The sequence below is a fragment of the Salmo salar genome, chromosome 01, assembly GCF_965601325.2.
Source record: "Salmo salar chromosome 01, fSalSal1, whole genome shotgun sequence".
NCBI classification, from domain to species: domain Eukaryota; kingdom Metazoa; phylum Chordata; class Actinopteri; order Salmoniformes; family Salmonidae; genus Salmo; species Salmo salar.
In genome coordinates this window covers 95,613,838-95,637,300 of record NC_138291.1, presented here as the reverse complement: position 1 = coordinate 95,637,300, position 23,463 = coordinate 95,613,838, and positions in this window count along the sequence as shown.

The window sequence follows — 23,463 nt, the reverse complement described above, 5'->3', positions numbered from 1 at the left end:
AGCCTAACCACAAGTCTCAAACAGAACCAGAGACTGACAGGCGCAGAGGTGGGACGTAAAGTGACAGGAATGCTGGGTAAAAGCTAGGCTAGCTCCAATAGCCACCAAGCAAAGTTAACTGAGTGAGGACCTAGTCTGCTCTAAACAAACAGACCACAGAGGAAAACATACACTGTACAGTCTCCTCCATGCCACTGCTTCCAGCCGCCACCACCACAAAACAAGGCATGAAATACTACTGCCTGCCAACTACACAACACATGAAATACTACTGCCTCCCAACTACACAACACATGAAATACTACTGCCTCCCAACTACACAACACATGAAATACTACTGCCTCCCAACTACACAACACATGAAATACTACTGCCTCCCAACTACACAACACATGAAATACTACTGCCTCCCAACTGCACAACACATGAATCATCTCAGCATGACATCACTCAGCGCCCAGAGCCAGATTCTCATCTTCCGTCCCTTCCTCCCTCCGTCTCGTAAATGAACCAGGGGAGAGAGAAAGCCAGAGCCAGGGCAGGGGGAGAGAGAAAGCCAGGGCAGGGGGAGAGAGAAAGCCAGAGCAGGGGGAGAGAGAAAGCCAGGGCAGGGGGAGAGAGAAAGCAGAGCAGGGGGAGAGAGAAAGCCAGGGCAGGGGGAGAGAGAAAGCCAGGGCGGGGGGAGAGAGAAAGCCAGGGCAGGGGGAGAGAGAAAGCCAGAGCCAGGGCGGGGGGAGAGAGAAAGCCAGAGCCAGGGCATGGGGAGAGAGAAAGCCAGGGCAGGGGGAGAGAGAATGCCAGGGCAGGGTGAGAGAGAAAACCAGAGCCAGGGCAGGGAGCTTCTTTCCACTTCTGTGCTGCAGTGATGAACCAAGGGAGTTGAAGGGTCATACAGGAGTTAGGCAGCACAAAAACAGCCCCCCAAAAGAGGCATCCTGACTCAAGTAGTGTCATATCAAGAGACACAGGCCCATGATGTGATTGTCTCTACACTTTCAGTAGATTACTATGTGGGATGGACGGATGGACTCTCACTTGAAGAGATAGCCAGGGTGTCCTTTCTGTCTGCTGGATGAGTTACACGTCTAAGCACATTTTAAATCCTCCACTTATCACTGGAGCTGTAAAAGACATGGTAAGCTCTCTACGAGGAACACTCAAAATGAGACCGGATATCTCTCCCTCGAAAGATGCTCGAAAGAATTGTAAAGTAAGCAAAACATAAGGATTTGGCTTCTTCTCCTTGCTGAAGAATCAATAGGTTTTGCAGTGTTCTTGACAAAGCGTACTGGACCATGCTCAGGTTAATGGTCCAGAAAGCTCCCATCTGTCTGCAAAAGAGATCCCAGCATGTCCTCTCTCTGCTGTGTGTGTGTGTGTGTGTGTGTGTGTGTCACAAGATGTGATGACTTTCATTGGATTTCCAAATGCAGGTCAAGCACACGGCCATTAACCTTGAAACCATGAGGCAGAAAGAAACAAAAAACACGTTTATGAGAAGAAAGAAACCAGGATGTTATTATTCATTGTTGTTTTGGTTTGTCTTGTCTTTCTCTCTCATGATGGTGGTGGATCCCAGTTCAAATGTCCCACACCTGTTGTTACTGTTTGACATCCAAAGCAGGATCCACGTCTCTCTCTCTCTCTCTCTCTCTCTCTGTCTCTCTCTCTCTCTCTCTCTCTCTCCCTCTCTCTCCTCTCTCTCCTCTCTCTCTCTCTCTCTCTCTCTCTCTCTCTCCTCTCTCTCTTCTCTCTCTCTCTCTACTTTCTCTCTCTCTCTCCCTCTCTCTCCCCTCTCTCTCTCTCTACTCTCTCTACTTTCTCTCTCTCGTTCTCTCTCTCGATCTCTCTCTCCCTCTCTCTCTCTCTCTCTCTCTCTCCCTCTACTCTCTCTCTCTCTCTCCCTACTCTCTCTCTCTCTCTACTTTCTCTCCTCTCTTTCTCCTTCTCTCGCTCTTTCTCTCTCTCCCTCTTTCTCTACTCCCTCTCTCTAGCCCTCTCTCCCTCTCTCTCCTCTCTTTCTCCTTCTCTCTCTCTCTCACTCTTTTTCATCTCTCCCTCTCTCTCTACTCCCTCTCTCTAGCCCTCTCTCTCACTCTCTCTCTCTCTTTATCTCCCTCTCCACTCTTTCTCTCTACTCTCTCTCTCGCTCTCTCTACTCTCTCATCTTTCTTTCTCTCTCTCTACTCTCTCCCTCTCTCTCTCTCCCTCTCTCTCTCGCTCTCCCTCTCTCTCTACTCCTTCTCTTTAGCCCTCTCTCTCTCTATCTCTCCACTTTTTCTCTCTCTTTACTCTCTCATCTCTTTCTCTCTCTCTCTACTCTCTACTCCCTCTACTCTGTCTCTCTGTGCCTCTTGTCATTCGGTCTTCATTCTCATTATGGTATCTATTTGTGGTTCTTTTGTATGATAGATAGAAAAATCATATGTCCATCTGTCCCTGTCCTAACTATCCTTGTCTCTTTCTGTTTCAGCCACAACACATGTTTCCTTTGGCACCTGCTCTTCCTATCCCTTTTCTCCATGGCTTCGGAAAACCTCACGAAAACTCCACAATCACAGGATACAGCATCAATGGGACTATAGCATACTACTTTTAACCTATGTGCCCTGGTCAAAAGTATGCAGTGCCTTAATGAGTTAACAGGGTGCCATTTGGGATGCAGCCCATGTAATGATTACCCTGATGTAATGATGCTGTGCCACAGCCCTGTCACAGGATAGACATGCAAGGCAGAACTCTAATTATTTAACCAAGACACAACACGACCAGACCATCACATCACGGAACATCCCCTCCACCTCTCCTCACCTTAGCCTGGTCCTTCTCCCTTCCCTTTTCAGGGGTTCCATTGAAACATTACACTGCGACATGTTCTAAAAGGAAACTCCAAGCTAAGAGGGAATATCCCTCATTAACCAAGAAACCAGGATGTTATTATTCATTGTTGTTTTGGTTTGTCTTGTCTTTCTCTCTCATGATGGTGGTGGATCCCAGTTCAAATGTCCCACACCTGTTGTTAATGTTTGACATCTAAAGCAGGATCCACCTCTCTCTATCTCCCCCTCTCCCCTGCTGTGCCCTTCCCTGGGCCTGTAATAGATGGCCTCACCCTGACATGGGGTTTTAACAGTATTGCAAACATTCATCTGAAGGACTGTCCTTTATTCATGAGTCTGAAACTTGGAGCTATCTGCCATTGATGAAAGAGACGGTGAGAGGGAGGGAGAGAGTAGAGAGGAGAAAGACATTGTGGTCTCTCACCAAACAGCAAGTGCGGAGAGACAAACATGTTCCCACTGACTGCATAAGGCTTTGATGGGATATGACTGGATGACCTGATTATCTGATGTAGGAGGCATGGGGAGATAGGAGATACAGTACATGGCATTCCAAAATTCTGGTAACTTTCCCAATATTCACAGGTTTTACCGAAATCCTGGTTGGAAGATTCCTGGAATCAGGAAAGAATCAACCAGGTGTAATGGCTGTCTGGAAGAGGGAACCAAGGTGCAGCAGAGGATGTGTTCATCATTAGAATTTTAATTCAAATAAACAAGAGAACACTACAAAATGAACAAACGACAGCAAACAGTCCTGTTAGGAAAATACTCAAAAACAGAAACAATTACCCACAAAACCCAAAGGAAAAACATGCTCCTTATGTGTGACTCCCAATCAGCAGCAACGAGCTTCAGCTGTGCCTGATTGGGAGCCACACACGGCCCAAAACAAAGAAATACCAAAACATAGAAAAAGGAACATAGAACGCCCTGCTCAATGTAACACCCTGGCCTAACCAAAATAAAGAACAAAAAACCCCTCTCTATGGCCAGGGCGTTACAGTACCCCCCCCCCCAAAGGTGCGGACTCCGGCCGCAAAACCTGACTCTGAAGGGGAGGGTCCGGGAGGGCCTTCTTACGGCGGCGGCTCAGGTGCGGGACGTGGCCTCTGCTCCACCCTTGACGTCGCCCTCTTAGGTGGCGCACCTGGCCGCGCCGAAGGTCTGGTGGGCGACGCTGACTGCGCCCGGCTGGCGGGCGGCGATGGCTGCGCCCGGCTGGCGGGCGACCCTGGTTGCGCCCGGCTGGCGACCGGCGATGGTTGCGCCCGGCTGGCGGGCGGCGATGGTTGCGCCCGGCTGGCGGGCGACCCTGGCTGCGCCCGGCTGGCGGGCGACCCTGGCTGTGCCCGGCTGGCGACCTTGGCGGCACCCGGCTGGCGGGCGTCCCTGGCGGCGCCCGGCTGGCGGGCGTCCCTGGTGGCTCCGACTGCACTGACCCAGGATTCACCAGGCTGGGGAGACATGATGGATGCCTGGCCCTGGGCACCGGCACAGGACTCACCAGGCTGGGGAGACATGACAGAGGCCTGGCCCTAGGCGTAGGCACAGGACTCACCGGGTCTGGCCACTCCGGCAGTTCAGCGCAGTCTGGCCACTCCGGCAGTTCAGCGCAGTCTGGCCACTCCGGCAGTTCAGCGCAGTCTGGCCTCTCTGGCGACTGTTGACTGGCGGGCAGCTCTGACGACTGTTGACTGGCGGGCAGCTCTGACGACTGTTGACTGGCGGGCAGCTCTGGACAGGTGAGACCCACTGGAGGCCTAGTCCTGGGAGGTGGCACAGGATGGACCAGGATGGGGAGACCCACTGGAGGCCTGGTCCTGGGAGGTGGCACAGGATGGACCAGGATGGGGAGACCCACTGGAGGCCTGGTCCTGGGAGGTGGCACAGGATGGACCAGGATGGGGAGACCCACTGGAGGCCTGGTCCGAGGAGGAGGCACAGGATAAACCGGGCTGTGGGGGAGCACTGGAGTTCTGGTACGGACACTCTTTACCGACACTCCAGGCTGAATGCCCACTTTGGCCCGGCACGGGCGGAGAGCAGGTATTGGGCGAACTGGACCCTCCCAGCGCTCTGGAGACACAGTGCGCAACGCCGGCGCAGGATAACCTGGACCGAGGAGGCGCACTGGAGACCAGACGCGCTGAGCTGGCACCATCCGCCCTGGCTCGATGCCTGCACTCGCATGGCACTTGCGGGGGGCTGGTATGTAGCGCACCGGGCTTTGAACGCGCACTGGGGACACCGTGCGCTCCACAGCGTAACACGGTGTCTTACCAGTACCACGCTGCTTCCGGTAAGCACGGGGAGTTGGCTTAGGTCTACCACCTGACTCTGCCAATCTCCCCGTGTGCCCCCCCCCAAAAAAATAGTGGGGCTGCCTCCCGTGTCCGTTGCACTCCCTCTCCTCATACCAGCGCCTCTCAGCTCTCGCCGCCTCGATCTCCCACTGTGGGCGGCGATAATCCCCAGCTTGAGTCCATGGTCCTTTCCCGTCCAGGATTTCCTCCCAAGTCCATGACTCCAGATAGCCTTTCTCCTGGTGCCTCTCCTTGTGCTGCTCCTTCCTCTGCTGCTTGGTCCGTTGTTGGTGGGTAATTCTGTAACGGCTGTCTGGAAGAGGGAACCAAGGTGCAGCAGAGGATGTGTTCATCATTAGAATTTTAATTCAAATAAACAAGAGAACACTACAAAATGAACAAACGACAGCAAACAGTCCTGTTAGGAAAATACTAAAAACAGAAACAATTACCCACAAAACCCAAAGGAAAAACATGCTCCTTATGTGTGACTCCCAATCAGCAGCAACGAGCTTCAGCTGTGCCTGATTGGGAGCCACACACACACACACACACACACACACACACGGCCCAAAACAAAGAAATACCAAAACATAGAAAAAGGAACATAGAACGCCCACCCACTTTAACACCCTGGCCTAACCAAAATAAAGAACAAAAAACCCCTCTCTATGGCCAGGGCGTTACACCAGGATTTCTGGAAAACCTGGGAATATTGGGAAAGTTAACAGAATTTTGGATCCCAACTTCCAGAACATTGTGGCCCTAACCCTAAACCCTTTGTATCTATATTTCATGCTCCTCTTAATTAAATGTGAAAGGCTAATCAAAGTGTCTGAGCCAAGGCAAAATGCCTGAGGGTGTAACGCCCTGGCCATAGAGAGGTTTTTTTTGTTCTTTATTTTGGTTAGGCCGGGGTGTTACATTGGGTGGGCGTTTTATGTTATTTTTCTAGGTTTTTTGTATTTCTTTGTTTTGGGCCTTGTGTGGCTCCCAATCAGGCACAGCTGTAGTTCGTTGTTGTTGATTGGGAGTCACACATAAGGAGCATGTTTTTCCTTTGGGTTTTGTGGGTAATTGTATTTTGTTAGTGTGTTTCTGTTTACTTTTGTACCTAGCAGAACTGTAGTCTGTCGTTCATTTTCGTGTTTTGTTTAAAGTGTTTCTATTAATTAAATATTGAATATGAACATTCACTCCGCTGCGTATTGGTCCACCTTTTCCGACGATGACTTCTCTGTTTCATCTGACGACGAAGATAGCCGTTACAGAGGGTCAGGACAGCACAGATTTTCTCGGATATTGACATCTCTTTGTGGAGGGTTCCCCTATGCTGTTGGATCATCTGTAAGAGGCTGCTGTTCTGCTGTTCCTTCCCATCAGTCCCTTCACCTCTTCCTCACCATCTGTGATGTCATCAGCCACTAAGCCTGCCACTAAGCCTGCCTTGTTTATTTGGACAGGCCTTTCCAAACAGGAATGGCTACGATGAATCAGCAAACAGGATAACATGACGCAGATGTGGTGGGTCGATGGTCACGGGCAGGTTTGATGGTCAATTAATTAAGACCCGGTAATAACCTGGTTCCTCTCTGCCCCAGGGTTCCATATGTAGGGAATAGGGGTGCCATTTGGGACAAAAACAGTGTAATGGAATGTCTGTGTCGTGAGGCTGGTTTCCTGGTTTCCTGGTCTGTAACCCCAGCAGGACTAATGGGATCAGCAACACTGTGGTCTATTGACTGGCTTAACTCTGCCTTAATCCATCCTGCATGTTCAGCCCCCCCTAGCTCAGTCCTGCTCGCTCTCTCATATGCACACACACACACACACACACACACACGCACACAAAGCACACACACTACACATACACACACACACACACACGATTGCCTGCCACTGTCACAGCTCTGACGCCCACTCCACTTGCTCCTCACCTCCCCTGTCCAACATGTGGTCCACAACTATACGCACAGGGGACCAGGGTTGCTTTTACACACTCCTACCCACCTTCCCCTTACCCATAAACGCCCACCCGGCTTCCCTCTACTTCCAGCATGCTTCCCTGCCCCGCCAATCTTCACTCCAGGCTAGCACAGAACCGTAGCCTGGATTACTGAGGTAATGCATGCATGTTTTGATGTGTGCAGCGAACAAAATGTTGTTATCTCAGTGCCAAGCCTCTGCCCCACCAGCAGCTCTGCAACTTGTGTGATCCACATTCACCACAACCTGGACCCTCTCTCTATACATAATGTGGCATCCACTTAATTAAGCTCCTCTCAACCCCTCCATGCTCTTGTTCACCTGTCAACCTTTCCTTTATCGTCCTTTCAACATTCATACCGTCATCTCTTCACATAGTTCAGGCATCGCTCAGTGCTCTGATAGAGTCATCAACAGCTCCACCCATGAGACCAGTTGTGTTTCTGTTTTGTCACACAGCCACTCCCTCTGACCATTTGGAAATGGTGCCTTTGTTCTGAGTCTGTGAAAGAAAGGATGAGGGGAACTAGGCCTCAGAGAATATTAAACATCAGTGTTAACGCAGGCAGTAAGCTGTGGAGACTGCGCTGTGCCAAGGTGGCACTGTGTGTCTGTGTGCGTGCATGCATGTCTGTGTGCCTGCGTGCGCATGTGTGCTTGTGCCCATGCCTTTGTTCCTGCATGTGTGTGTGTGGATGAAGAAAGTGAATGAGTGGTTGAACATCAGCACTTCTTCCTCATCTGTCCTCACCTACATGTGTTACATGTAACTAAAGCATCTAGATCAATATGGCAGATGTATATATATATATATATATATATATATATATATGAGAGAGAGAGAGAGAGAGAGAGAGAGAGAGAGAGAGAGAGAGAGAGAGAGAGAGAGAGAGAGAGAGAGAGAGAGAGAGAGAGAGAGAGAGAGAGAGAGAGAGAGAGAGAGAGAGAGAGAGAGAGAGAGAGAGGAGAGAGAGGAGAGAGAGAGAGAGAGAGAGAGAGAGAGAGAGAGAGAGAGAGAGAGAGAGAGAGAGAGAGAGAGAGAGAGAGAGAGAGAGAGAGAGAGAGAGGAGAGAGAGAGAGAGAGAGAGATCACCCTGAATAACACTGACTCCATGCTGCAGCTCATCAATTCCCTAACGTAACAATATTCATTGTATTCTCTCCCATTATGCGTGTCACAGCATCATCAGAGAGACAAATAATTCTGCCATTTAGACATAGAAAGTCTAGACTATATCCGGGCCAGAGGCTCATTCTGACATTCAACAGGCCATTCATGGGATATCACCAGTAGGTCCTCTAAACTCATATCAACATCTGTACCTGTAGGACCTCAACATAAACTCATATCAACATCTGTACCTGTAGGACCTCAACATAAAATCATATCAAGCATGTTCAGCAATTATGAAGGGATTAATATTGTAGCTAAGTCAACTATAGGACTTGTTGTCTTGTCTCTCTACATGATTGTCCCTTCCAGTGTCAGGAATCCCTCTTCCTGAGTTTTTTGTTTGGAGTGTTGTCTAAGGTTCCTGAACGCACCCTGTCTGGTTGCTAGGCAACGAAGTTAGGCGGGAGATCTAGTAATTACCTGCATCTCATCAACCTTCTGCACACCTGGTCCTGATCATCACCTCTTCTTAACCTGTTTGGGCTAGGGGGCAGTATTGACACGGCCGGATAAAAAACATACCCGATTTAATCTGGTTACTACTCCTGCCCAGTAACTAGAATATGCATATAATTATTGGCTTTGGATAGAAAACACCCTAAAGTTTCTAAAACTGTTTGAATGGTGTCTGTGAGTATAACAGAACTCAAATGGCAGGCCAAAACCTGAGAAGATTCCATGCAGGAAGTGGCCTGTCTGACAAGTTGTGTTTCATCTTGGCTCTTTTTATTGAAGACTGAGGATCTTTGCTCTAACGTGACACTTCCTACGGCTCCCATAGGCTCTCAGAGCCCGGGAAAAAGCTGAACGATATCGAGGCAGCCTCTGGCTGAAACACATTATCGCTTTTGGCAAGTGGCCGATCAGAGTACTATGGGCTTAGGCGCGTGCCCGAGTCGACCGAATGCTTTATTTTCTTTCGTCTGTTTACCTAAATGCAGATTCCCGGTCGGAATATTATCGCTTTTTTATGAGAAAAATGGCATAAAAATAGATTTTAAACAGCGGTTGACATGCTTCGAAGTACGGTAATGGAATATTTAGACATTTTTTGTCACGAATTGCGCCATGCTCGTCACCCTTATTTACCCTTTCGGATAGTGTCTTGAACGCACAAACAAAACGCCGCTGTTTGGATATAACTATGGATTATTTTGAACCAAACCAACATTAGTTATTGAAGTAGAAGTCCTGGGAGTGCATTCTGACGAAGACAGCAAAGGTAATAACATTTTTCTTATAGTAAATCTGACTTTGGTGAGTGCTAAACTTGCTGGGTGTCTAAATAGCTAGCCCTGTGATGCCGGGCTATCTACTGAGAATATTGCAAAATGTGCTTTCACCGAAAAGCTATTTTAAAATCGGACATATCGAGTGCATAGAGGAGTTCTGTATCTATAATTCTTAAAATAATTGTTATGCTTTTTGTGAACGTTTATCGTGAGTAATTTAGTAAATTCACCGGCAGTGTTCGGTGGGAATGCTAGTCACATGCTAGTCACATGCTAATGTAAAAAGCTGGTTTTTTATATAAATATGAACTTGATTGAACAAAACATGCATGTATTGTATAACATAATGTCCTAGGGTTGTCATCTGATGAAGATCATCAAAGGTTAGTGCTGCATTTAGCTGTGGTTTGGGTTTATGTGACATTATATGCTAGCTTGAAAAATGGGTGTCTGATTATTTCTGGCTGGGTACTCTGCATACATAATCTAATGTTTTGCTTTCGTTGTAAAGCCTTTTTGAAATCGGACAGTGTGGTTAGATTAACGAGAGTCTTGTCTTTAAAATGGTGTAAAATAGTCATATGTTTGAAAAATTGAAGTTTTTGCATTTTTGAGGTTTTTGAATAACGCGCCACGGGATTACACTGGCTGTTACGTAGGTGGGACGATTTGGTGCCACCTACCCTAGAGAGGTTAAGCCCTGACCTGAAATCCATTCCCTGCCGGATCGTTAGCAACGAACAGTATGTTGTGCCAGCGTATCAGCCTCATGTTTCCTGAGCTAGTTTTGTTGTGTTGTGCTTGTTACTGGTTACTCACTCCCGTTTACTCTGTCTACAGTCATTCTCACGGAACATTCAACTCCCTTGCCTGGCCATCGGTGGATACAGTGACTTCATTGGCTCAACCCATTTACTCACATCAACTCACTTCCGCTGCCGCTCCGTCTCCTGGATTACTCAAATTACACATCAAGACTACCAATAAATACTCACCTTCATTTTACTCACCTTGTCCTGGTCTGCTTCTGGGTTCTGTCTTAGAGAATCGTGACATCCAGAGTACTTAACAAAGTCTGGGTTGGAATAACTCCCGCAATAATAATACATGTCATTTAGCAGAGGCTTTTATCCATCAATGAATAAATCAATCAATCAATCATCAGTTTATAAAGCCCTTCTTCCATCAGCTGATGTCACAAAGTGCCGTACAGAAACCCAGCCTAAAACCCCAAACAGCAAGCAATGCAGGTGTAGAAGCAACTTGCGTACATACATTTTATGAATGGGTGACGCTGGAATCAAACCCATTACCATGGTGATTTAAGCACCATGCTCTACCAACTGAGCCGTACAGGACCAATCGATAGTTAGGAAACAACAATCACCAGAGGAAGGGAATTCAATCTGTAACTGGCTTCGACTTCAGGGGTCACTGCTGACAAATTAGTCTGTTGACGGTGGGAAAGGTCGTGACCTACAGGAAGAAGGATCAGGATCCGGTTTCTGTAGACACAGTGACACAGGCTCCACACACGTACATCAGTCACAGTCAGAAACTTTCTTAGACTTCATCTTCGTCAACATCATTACCGTAGTAATATTTATCATCATCCTTAGCATCGTCATCATCATCATCATCATCATCATCATATTCACAGAATAGAAAGGGGTCAGAGGTCAACTTCAGTTGATTTCATTTGCCATTCAAAAACGAAATAAGGAGAAAAAAAACAAATGAAGCTGCAACATTATTGACAGAATATATTTAGCGGTGGCCTGTTAAATTCCCTAATCCACTGGGGGCCTATAGTCTATAGTCTAGCTATCCAGTCAAGGCTGACAGACAGAGGACTGAGGTATTTAAACTGTGTAGGGCCTAGCTAGCCAGTCAAGGCTGACAGACAGAGGACTGAGGTATTTATACTGTGTGGGGACTACAGTAGCTAACCAGTCTATCACTAGGCTGACAGACAGAGGACTGAGATATTTAAACTGTGTACGGCCTAGCTAGCCAGTCTATCACTACACTGACAAAAAGAGGACTGAGGTATTTCTACTGTGTAGGGCCTAGCTAGCCAGTCTAGGCTGACAAAAAGAGGACTGAGGTTTTTCTACTGTGTAGGGCCTAGCTAGCCAGTCTAGGCTGACAAAAAGAGGACTGAGGTTTTTCTACTGTGTAGGGCCTAGCTAGCCAGTCTAGGCTGACAAAAAGAGGACTGAGGTTTTTCTACTGTGTAGGGCCTAGCTAGCCAGTCCAGGCTGACAAAAAGAGGACTGAGGTTTTTCTACTGTGTAGGGCCTAGCTAGCCAGTCTAGGCTGACAGAAAGAGGACTGAGGTTTTTCTATTGTGTAGGGCCTGGCTAGCCAGTCTAGCCTCTATGGGCTAGGTGGGACGCACAGCCACTGCCAGCCTGTGGCGCGATTTTCAAAACCTTAAAAATCCTATTACTTCAATTTCTCAAACATATGACTATTTTACAGCCATTTAAAGACAAGACTCTCGTTAATCTAACCACACTGTCCGATTTCAAAAAAGCTTTACAACGAAAGCAAAACATTAGATTATGTCAGCAGAGTACCAAGCCAGAAATAATCAGACACCCATTTTTCAAGCCAGCATATAATGTCACCAAAACCCAGAAGACAGCTAAATGCAGCACTCACCTTTGATGATCTTCATCAGATGACAACCCTAGGACATTATGTTATACAATACATGCATGTTTTGTTCAATCAAGTTCATATTTATATCAAAAACCAGCTTTTTACATTAGCATGTGACGTTCAGAACTAGCATACTTCTGGGGAATTCGCTAACATTTTACTAAATTACTCACGATAAACGTTCACAAAAAGCATAACAATTATTTTAAGAATTATAGATACAGACCTCCTCTATGCACTCGATATGTCCGATTTTAAAATAGCTTTTTGGTGAAAGCACATTTTGCAATATCCTAAGTACATAGCCCAGGCATCACGGGCTCGCTATTTAGACACCCGGCAAGTTTAGCACTCACCATAATCATATTTACTATTATAAAAGTTTGATTACCTTTTGTTGTCTTCGTCAGAATGCACACCCAGGACTGCTACTTCAATAACAAATGTTGGTTTGGTCCAAAATAATCCATCGTTATATCCGAATAGCGGCGTTTTGTTCGTGCGTTCCAGACACTATCCGAAATAGTAAAGAAGTGTCGCGCGCATGGCGCAATTCGTGACAATAAAATTCTAAATATTCCATTACCGTACTTCGAAGCATGTCAACCGCTGTTTAAAATCAATTTTTACGACATTTTTCTCGTAGAAAAGCGATAATATTCCGACAGGGAATCTCCTTTTCGGCAAACAGAGGAAAAAATCCCAAAGGCGGGGGCGGTCGGGGTCACGCGCATAAGCCCAGTGTCCCTTGATCGGCCACTTGAGAAAGGCGATAATGTGTTTCAGCCTGGGGCTGGAATGACGACATTCTGTTTTTTCCCGGGCTCTGAGCGCCTATGGACGACGTAGGAAGTGTCACGTTAGAGCAGAGATCCTTAGTAAATGATAGAGATGGAAAAGAAGTTCAAGAAATGGTCAGACAGGCCACTTCCTGTAAAGGAATCTCTCAGGTTTTGACCTGCCATTTGAGTTCTGTTATACTCACAGACACCATTCAAACAGTTTTAGAAACTTTGGAGTGTTTTCTATCCAAAGCCAATAATTATATGCATATTCTAGTTACTGGGCAGGAGTAGTAACCAGATTAAATCGGGTACGTTTTTTATCCAGCCGTGAAAATACTGCCCCCTAGCCATAACAGGTTAACACAGTGTCCAAAGAAGGGTCAGAAGTTTACAGAATGGTGTCATCTGCGTAGAGGTGGATCAGAGAATCATCAGCAGCAAGAGCGACAACATTGATGTATACAGAGAAAAGAGTCGGCCGAGAATTGAACCCTGTGGCACCCCGATAGAGACTGCCAGAGGTCCGGACAACAGGCCCTCCAATTTGACACACTGAACTCTGTCAGAGAAGTAATCGGTGAACCAGGCGAGGCAGTCATTTGAGAAACCAAGGCTGTTGAGTCTGCCGATAAGAATGTGGTGATTGACAGAGTCGAAAGCCTTGGCCAGGTCGATGCATATGACTTATGATATTGTTTATGAACTTGAGCATGGCTGCGGTGCACCCATGACCAGCTCGGAAACCAGATTGCATAGCGGAGAAGGTACGGTGGGATTCGAAATGGTCGGTGATCTGTTTGTTAACTTGGCTTTCGAAGACCTTAGAAAGGCAGATAGGATAGATATAGATCTGTAGCAGTTTGGGTCTAGAGTGTTACCCCCAAGCTAGTAATAGGGGTTGCAACAATTTTGGCTGATAATTTTAGGAAGAGAGGGTCCAGATTGTCTAGCCCTGCTGATTTCTAAGGGTCCAGATGTTGCAGCTCTTTCAAAACATCCGCTATCTGGATTTGGGTGAAGGAGAAATGGGGAGGCTTGGGCAAGTTGCAGTGAGGGGTGCAGGGCTGTTGACCGGGGTAGGGGTAGCCAGGTGGAAAGCATGGCCAGCCGTAGAAAAAAGCTTATTGAAATTCTCAATTATCGCGGATTTATCGGTGGTGACAGTGTTTCCTAGCCTCAGTGCCGTGGGAAGCTGGGAGGAGGTGCTCTTTTTCTCCATGGACTTTACAGTGTCCCAGAACTTTTTTGATTTGTGCTACAGGATGTACATTTCTGTTTGAAAAAGCTAGCCTTAGCCTCTCTGGGCTAGGCGGGACGAATTCGTCCCACCTACGCAACAGCCAGTTGAATCCCGTGGCGCGATTTTCAAATACCTTAGAAATACTATTACTTCAATTTCTCAAACATATGACTATTTTACAGCATTTTAAAGACAAGACTCTCGTTAATCTAACCACACTGTCCGATTTCAAAAACGCTTTACAACGAAAGCAAAACATTAGATTATGTCAGCAGAGTACCCAGCCAGAAATAATCAGACACCCATTTTTCAAGCTAGCATATAATGTCACAAAAACCCAAACCACAGCTAAATGCAGCACTAACCTTTGATGATCTTCATCAGATGACAACCCTAGGACATTATGTTATACAATGCATGCATGTTTTGTTCAATCAAGTTCATATTTATATCAAAAACCAGCTTTTTACATTAGCATGTGACGTTCAGAACTAGCATACTTCCGGGGAATTTACTAACAATTTACTAAATTACTCACGATAAACGTTCACAAAAAGCATAACAATTATTTTAAGAATTATAGATACAGAACTCCTCTATGCACTCGATATGTCCGATTTTAAAATAGCTTTTTGGTGAAAGCACATTTTGCAATATTCTAAGTACATAGCCCAGCCATCACGGGCTAGCTATTTAGACACCCAGCAAGTTTAGCCTTCACCAAAATCAGATTTACTATTACAAAAGTTTGATTACCTTTGTTGTCTTCGTCAGAATGCACTCCCAGGACTGCTACTTCAATAACAAATGTTGGTTTGGTCCAAAATAATCCATCGTTATATCCAAATAGCGGCGTTTTGTTCGTGCGTTCCAGACACTGTCCGAAATGGTAAATCAGGGTCGTGCGCATGGCGCAATTCGTGACAAAAAAAAATCTAAATATTCCATTACCGTACTTCGAAGCATGTCAACCGCTGTTTAAAATCAATTTTTATGCCATTTTTCTCGTAAAAAAGCGATAATATTCCGACCGGGAATCTCCGTTTAGGTAAACAGAGGAAAGAAAACAAAGCTTTCGGTCGACGCGGGCACGAGCCTGAGTCTCACAGTACTGTAACAAGCCACTACCCAAACGCGCTACTTTGTTTCAGCCAGAGCCTGCAAAGCCACGATTCAGCGTTTTGCCGCCTTCTGAGAGCCCATGTGAGCCGTAGGAAGTGTCACGTAACAGCAGAGATCCTTTGTAATGGATAGAGATAATCAAGAAGGGGAAGAAATGGTCAGACAGGGTACTTCCTGTACAGAATCTTCTCAGGTTTTGACCTGCCATTTGAGTTCTGTTATACTCACAGACACCATTCAAACAGTTTTAGAAACTTTAGGGTGTTTTCTATCCAAAGCCAATAATTATATGCATATTCTAGTTACTGGGCAGGAGTAGTAACCAGATTAAATTGGGTACGTTTTTTATCCAGCCGTGTCAATACTGCCCCCTAGCCCTAACAGGTTAACTTTCCTAACTGCTTGTGTATATTGGTTCATAACTTCCCTGAAAAGTTGCATATCGCGGGGGGCTATTCGATGCTAATGCAGAACGCAACAGGATGTTTTTGTGCTGGTCGCTTGACCACAGACCCATTACGGACGCAGGCAATGAGGCAGTGATCACTGAGATCCTAGTTGAAGACAGCAGAGGTGTATTTCGAGGGCAAGTTGGTTAGAATGTGTCACGACTTCCGCCAAAGTCGGTCCCTCTCCTTGTTCGGGCGGCGTTCGGCGGTCAACGTCACCGGTCTTCTAGCCATCCCCGATCCACCTTTCATTTTCCATTTGTTTTGTCTTTGTTTTCTACACATCTGGTTTCATTCCCTAATTACATGTTCATGTATTTTACCCTCTGTTTCCCCCATGTTTTTGTGCATGATTGTGTCTATGTTCATTCTGTACGTTATGGCTGGTTTTCGACAGGTGCTGTTTTCACCCTTGCGTAATTGATTACCGTTTATTGTTGGTCAAGTGTATTGTTACCTTGTGCCTTTATTTTGAGTAAAGTACATTGCTCACTCATTCGGCTCTCCTGCGCCTGACTTCATGCACCAGCTACACCCACCTTCTGACAGAATCACGCACCACAATCATATGGAGTCAGCAGGAGCAGACACCCCCGTATTAGGGGTCGAGGAGCGCGTCCAGCAGCATGCGGCCATGCTACAACATCTCGGCACTGACATGGATCACGTCCTGCAGACTATGGATCGCTGGGAGAGAAGAGGAGTTCCTTCAGCGCCTCCACCAGCACCACCAAGGGCACCACTACACACCCCTCCTTCACCCGGTCCCAGTGGGATTCGGCTCACTCTTCTGAGGGAGTATGATGGGCCGGCTTCGGGATGTCAGGGGTTCCTACTCCAGCTGGAGCTCTACCTGGCAACCGTCCACCAGGCTCCTTCGGGCCGTGACAGCGTGTCCGCCCTCGTCTCCTGCCTCTCAGGGAAAGCCCTGGAGTGGGCCAACGCCGTATGGGGGGAAGGAGAAGCGGTGTTGGACCAATTAGAGGATTTCACCCGCCGCTTCCGGGCAGTTTTCGACCATCCGCCTGAGGGTAGAGAGGCGGGTGAACTTCTCGTCCACCTTAGGCAGGGGACGAGGAGTGCACAGGAGTTCGCTTTGGACTTTCGGACTCTGGCTGCCGGCGCGGGATGGAACAACAGGGCCCTGATCAATCACTACCATTGTAGTTTGCATGAGGACGTCCGTCGGGAGTTGGCCAGCAGGGACACCACTCTCACCTTTGACCAGCTGGTGGACCTGTCCATCCGGTTGGATAACCTGCTGGTTACCCGCGGACGTCCAGATCGCTGTCTGGCGATTCCATACCCCAGCACCACCGCTCCTACTCCCATGGAGCTGGGATGTGCTGCACTTAGGGCAACCGGAGGAGGTGCCGGTCCATGCACCATCTGTGGCCGCAGAGGGCACACTGCCGGTCGGTGCTGGGGAGGTTCCTCTGGGAGTCGAGGCAGCAGGCAGGGCACTCTCGTGTCACCCCAGGTGAGTCAGCACCAGGCTCACCCAGAGCCCTCTGTTGCACACATGTTTTTGTATATTAATTTTCCTGAGTTTTCCCCGCATTCCCAGCATAAGGTGCTCGTAGACTCAGGTGCAGCTGGGAACTTTATTGACAGCTCATTTGCGCATAGTTTAGGGATCCCTATTGTTCCAGTGGATATGCCCTTCCCAGTTCACGCCCTAGATAGTCGACCATTAGGGTCAGAGCTAATTAGGGAGGCCACCGCTCCACTGGGCATGGTGACGCAGGAGGGTGACAAGAAGAGAATCAGTCTCTTCCTTATTGATTCTCCTGCGTTTCCCGTGGTGCTGGGCCTACCCTGGTTGGCCTGTCATGACCCCACTATTTCGTGGCAACAGAGGGCTCTCACGGGGTGGTCACGAAAGTGCTCGGGGAGGTGTTTAGGGGTTTCCGTTGGTGCGACTACGGTGGAAAGTCCAGACCAGGTCTCCACCGTGCGCATCCCCTCTGAATATGCCGATTTGGCTCTCGCCTTCTGTAAGAAGAGGGCGACTCAATTACCACCCCATTGACGGGGGGATTGTGAGATAAATCTCCTGGTAGACGCAGCACTCCCAGGAGGCACGTGTATCCCCTGTCACAGGAGGAGACGGCAGCTATGGAAACATATGTCTCCGAATCCCTGGGCAGGGGTACATTCGGCCCTCCATTTCACCTGCCTCCTTGAGTTTATTTTTTGTGAAGAAGAAGGATGGTGGTCTGCGCCCGTGCACTGTTAGGTACAGTTACCCGCTACCTCTCATAGCCAGTGCGATCGAGTCAATGCACGGAGCGCGCATCTTCACCAAATTGGATCTCAGGAGCGCTTACAACCTGGTGTGTATCCGGGAGAGAGACGATTGGAAGACGGCTTTCAGTACCACCTCAGGGCACTATGAGTACCTCGTCATGCCGTACGGGTTGATGAATGCTCCATCAGTCTTCCAGGCCTTTGTAGGCAAGATTTTCAGGGACCTGCACCGGCAGGGTGTAGTGGTGTATATAGATTACATCCTGATATATTCCGCTACACGCGCCGAGCATGTGTCCCTGGTGTGCATGGTGCTTAGTCGACTGTTGGTCCATGACCTGTATGCCAAGGCTGAGAAATGTCTGTTCTTCCAACAGTCCGTCTCCTTCCTAGGGTACCTCATTTCCACTTCAGGGGTGGAGATGGAGAGTGACCGCATTTCAGCCGTGCGTAATTGGCCGACTCCCACCACGGTAAAGGAAGTGCAGAGGTTTCTAGGGTTTGCCAACTACTCCCGGAGGTTTATCCGGGGCTTTGGTCAGGTAGCGGCTCCCATTACCTCACTGCTGAAGGGGGGACCGGTGCATTTGCAGTGGTCAGCTGAGGCAGACAGGGCTTTTGGTCACCTGAGGGCTCTGTTTACCTTGGCTCTCGTGTTGGCTCATCCGGATCCCTCTTTGGCATTCGTAGTGGAGGTGGACGCGTCCGAGGCTGGGATAGGAGCCGTGCTCTCTCAGCGCTTGGGTATGCCACCAAAGCCACGCCCAGTGCAAGGCCCCAAGGCACCTGCCCAGAGGGAAGTTACAACCCTTACCCGTTCCACAACGGCCGTGGTCGCACCTGTCGGTGGATTTCCTAACGGATCTTCCTCCCTCACAGGGTAACACCACGATCCTGCTCGTTCGGTTTGGATCGGTTTTCTAAGTCCTGCCGTCTCCTCCCGTTGCCCGGTCTCCCTACGGCCCTACAGACTGCGGAGGTCCTGATAACACACGTCTTCCGGCACTACAGGGTGCCTGAGGACATAGTATCTGATCGAGGTCCCCAGTTCACGTCAAGGTTATGGAGGGCATTCATGGAACGTCTGGGGGCTCGGTCAGCCTTTCCTTGGGTTTTCACCCCGAGAGTAACGGGCAGGTGGAGCGAGTAAACCAGGATGTGGGTTGGTTTCTGCAGTCTTATTGCCAGGAGAGTGGGCGGCGTTCGTGCCCTGGGCAGACATGGCCCAGAACTCGCTCTGCCACTCCTCCACTAACCTCTCCCCCTTCCAGTGCGTACTGGGGTACCAGCCGGTTCTGGCGCCTTGGCATCAGAGCCAGATTGAGGCTCCTGCGGTGGACAACTGGATTAGGCGCGCTGAGGAGACATGGGGCGCCGCTCATGTGCACCTTCAGCGGGCCGTGAGGCGCCTGAAAACCAGCGCAGATCCCCACCGCAGAGAGGCCCCGATTACAGCTCCCCTCTGATTGTCGTATTAACCCCTCGTTCCATGTGTCTCTCCTCAGGCCGGTGGAAGCTGGTCCACTCCAGGAGTCTGAGGTGCGGGAGGTTCCTCCGCCCCCTCTGGGGGGGCCCCGGCGTATGCAGGGGGCCCCGGCGTATGCAGTTCGATCCATACTGGATTCGAGGCATCGGGCGAGGGGCCTCCAGTACCTCATGGAGTGGGAGGGGTACGGTCCGGAGGAGAGATGCTGGGTGCCGGTGGAGGTCGTGTTAGACCTGTCGATGCTGCGTGATTTCCACCGTTTCCATCCGGATCGCCCTGCACCTCGCCCTCCAGTTCGTCCCCATGGCCGGTGACGGCGCGCTGCTGGAGCCGCGTGTCAAGGGGGGTACTGTCACGACTTCCGCCGAAGTTGGTCCCTCTCCTTGTTTGGGCGGCATTCGGCGGTCGACGTCACCGGTCTTCTAGCCATCGCCGATCCACCTTTTATTTTCCATGTGTTTTGTCTTTGTTTTCTACACACCTGGTTTCATTCCCCAATTACATGTTCATGTATTTTACCTATCTGTTTCCCCCATGTTTTTGTGCGTGATTGTTTCTATGTTCATTCGGTACGTTATGGCTGGTTTTCGACGGGTGCTGTTTTCACCCGCGTGTAATTGATTACCATTTATTTGTTGGTCAAGTGTATTGTTACCTTGTGCCTTTATTTTGAGTAAAGTACGTTGCTCACTCATTCTGATCTCCTGCGCCTGACTTCATGCAACAGTTACACCCACCTTCTGACTAGGATGATATCTATGAGGTTGCCCGTGTTTACGGATTTGAGGTTGTACCTGGTGGGTTCATTGATCATTTGTGTGAGATTGAGAGCAGATTGTGGGATGACTGGGGTTTTAGGCATGTCCCAGATTAGGTCACCTAACAGCACGAGCTCTGAGGATAGGGGGGCAATCAATTCGCATATGGTGTCCAGGGCACAACTGGGGGCAGAAGGTGGTCTATAGCAAGCGGCAACGGTAAGAGACTTGATCCTGGAGAAGTGGCCACACCCACCACCCTGCCCATGTTTAAATACAATACCCACAATCCTACCCATGTTTAAAGAATACACCCACTACCTTACCCATGTTTAAAGAATACACCCACCAACCTGCCCATGTCTAAAAACAACACCCACCACCCTACCCATGTTTAAAGAATACAACTACCACCCTGCCCATGTGTAAATACCACACCCGCCCACCTACCCACATTTAAAGACCACACCCACCACTCTGCCCATATTTAAATATAACACCCACCACCCTGCCCATGTTTAAATACAACACCCACCACCCTGCCCATGTTTAAAGACTACACCCACCACCCTGCCCATGTTTAAAGACTACACCCACCACCCTGTTCATGTGTAAAGACTAGACTACACCCACCACCCTGCCCATGTTTAAAGACTACACCCACCACCCTGTCCATGTGTAAAGACTAGACTACACCCACCACCCTGCCCATGTTTAAAGACTAGACCAGACCAGACTAGACCAGACTAGATGACATTAGACCAGACTAGACCACACTAGACTAGTCCAGACTAGACCAGACTAGACTAGAACAGACTAGACCAGACCTGACCAGACTAGACCAGACTAGACTAGACTAGACTAGAACAGACTAGACCAGACCAGACCAGAACAGATCAGACCACACTAGATTAGACTAGACCAGATCAGACCACACTAGACCAGACCAGACCACACTTGACCAGACCAGACTAGACTAGACTAGACTAGACTAGACTGGAACGGAACGGAACACACAAGACTAGACTAGACTAGACTAGACTAGACCAGACTATCTAACATGAAAACACTTTAAAGTAGACAGATGCGAATTATTCAGAGCCTGTTTGAAGACTTTATTAAGTCTCCTCTTCCATCTGTCTTTCAAATGTTCCCTTCTTCTCTCCGTTTTTCCCCAGCAGTCTTTGTTGCTTAGTGCTCACAACACACACATATGTTACCGAGGACTGATGTGGAGTATTTTTCAAAAACAGCTGGTGCTGTTTACATGTCTGATGAGATGGAAAGTAAATAGAAGGGAGAACGATGGGCCGCTGATGGCAAACGTGCATTTGTGTGCCTTTACACTACCTGACTAAACACTTTAGTTTGTTTGTGAACATGTTTCCAAATCCTGTATGTCCCATGATGTTGTGAGTGAAATGAACTGTTGACTAATTCCATAAAAAAATCATACAGACAGGGTGTCTGCACACGTGTGTGTGTGTGTGTGTGTGCCATTGCGCACGTGTGTGCATGTGTGCCTGTGCTCTCATGTTCTGAGGTTTTGAGACATTGTGTGTACGTCTGTGTGAATGCTTGTGTGTCTGTGTGGGCAATGCTTGCATGTGTGTGTGTTGGTTCTGAGAGACTGTTCCATCTAATTTAAAGCTTCTGCACTGGGACCTGTTGTTTTGTTCAGACCCGTCCCACAACCCACCCTACCCTGTGGTGTAGTGGTGAACACTTACAGCCAGGCAGGTGGATTCTCTCTCTCTCGCTCTCTCTCGCTCTCACTCTCTCTCTCGCTCTCACTCTCACGCTCGCTTTCTGTCTCTCTCTCTCGCTCTCTCTCTCTCTCTCTCGCTCTCACTCTCGCTCTCACTCTGTCTCTGTCTCTCTTGCTCTCACTCTCGCTCTCTGTCTCTCTCTTTCTGTTTGTCTCTCCTCCAACGTGTCACACACCAACACACATTCGTCGCCAAACCCACTGGCTCCAGGTCATCTATAACATTTACATTACATTTAAGTCATTTAGCAGACGCTCTTATCCAGAGCGACTTACAAATTGGTGTCTGGTTAGACTGTAAAGTCTCCTTCCAGACTCACATTAAGCATCTCCAATCCAAAATTAAATCTAGAATCGACTTCCTATTTCGCAACAAAGCATCACCATCTGCTCATCTATCACTCCAGTGTTAATTTGCTAAATTGTAATTACTTCGCTACTATGGTCTATTTATTGCCTTACCTCCTCACGCCATTTGCACACACTGTATATAGACTTAATTTTTTTGTATTTTGTTATTAACTGTACGCTTGTTTATTCCATATGTAGCTCTGTGTTGTTGTTTGTGTCGCACTGCTTTGCTTTATCTTGGCCAGGTCGCAGTTGTAAATTAAAACTTGTTCTCAACTAGGTTAAATAAAGGTGAAATAATTTTTTTTTTAAAACACCAAACGCCAATGATTGACTGTGATTGACATGCATGCTTGTTTGCAAAGGAAAGTGGTTGCAAATCTTGTAACCAGATGCAACCTGTAATATACCTCAGGCCTCCCATGTTGTCAGTTTGATGTGCCTCAGAATGCCGTCTCCTCTCCCTTTGTTTTGACGGGGCTTCTTCTCCCCAAAATTGTCGATAGACATCAGTGCAAACCCATGCTTCTTATTTCCTACTGTTGACATATTTAGTCCAAAATAGCATAACTTATGTTTAAGTATAATATATTTCTGCTACTGTCAGAGGACTCCCCCTCGATCATTTGCTTGTACAATTCAGTTGCAGTGATGCTGTCAAATGAGCGAGTGCACACACACACTGAAATGGCTGATGCTTTCCAGAGCACCTTATAGATTGACATAAAGCAGCATTCGCACGGAAGCGCCGCCACCCCTCCCCATGAATCAAAGAGTGGACCAGGGAAAGGTTAAAAGCTGCTGAGGCCCACAGATACATCTTGCGTAATAAGATCAGGGCTTCCATAAATCTGGTGAAGAGCAATTCCTCCCTCATTTCTGCCTGTTCAGCCTTCAAAAAGAAAGCCAAGATGGTGTAGCAGTCAGACATCTTTGTCCTCGTCTTTGTAGTGTCCCATGTATATATCTTTTATATCTTTTTTCTTCGCATATCTTTTTTATATTTTTTTCTAAACCTCAACTTCAAAATACTATACTGCAACCTGCCT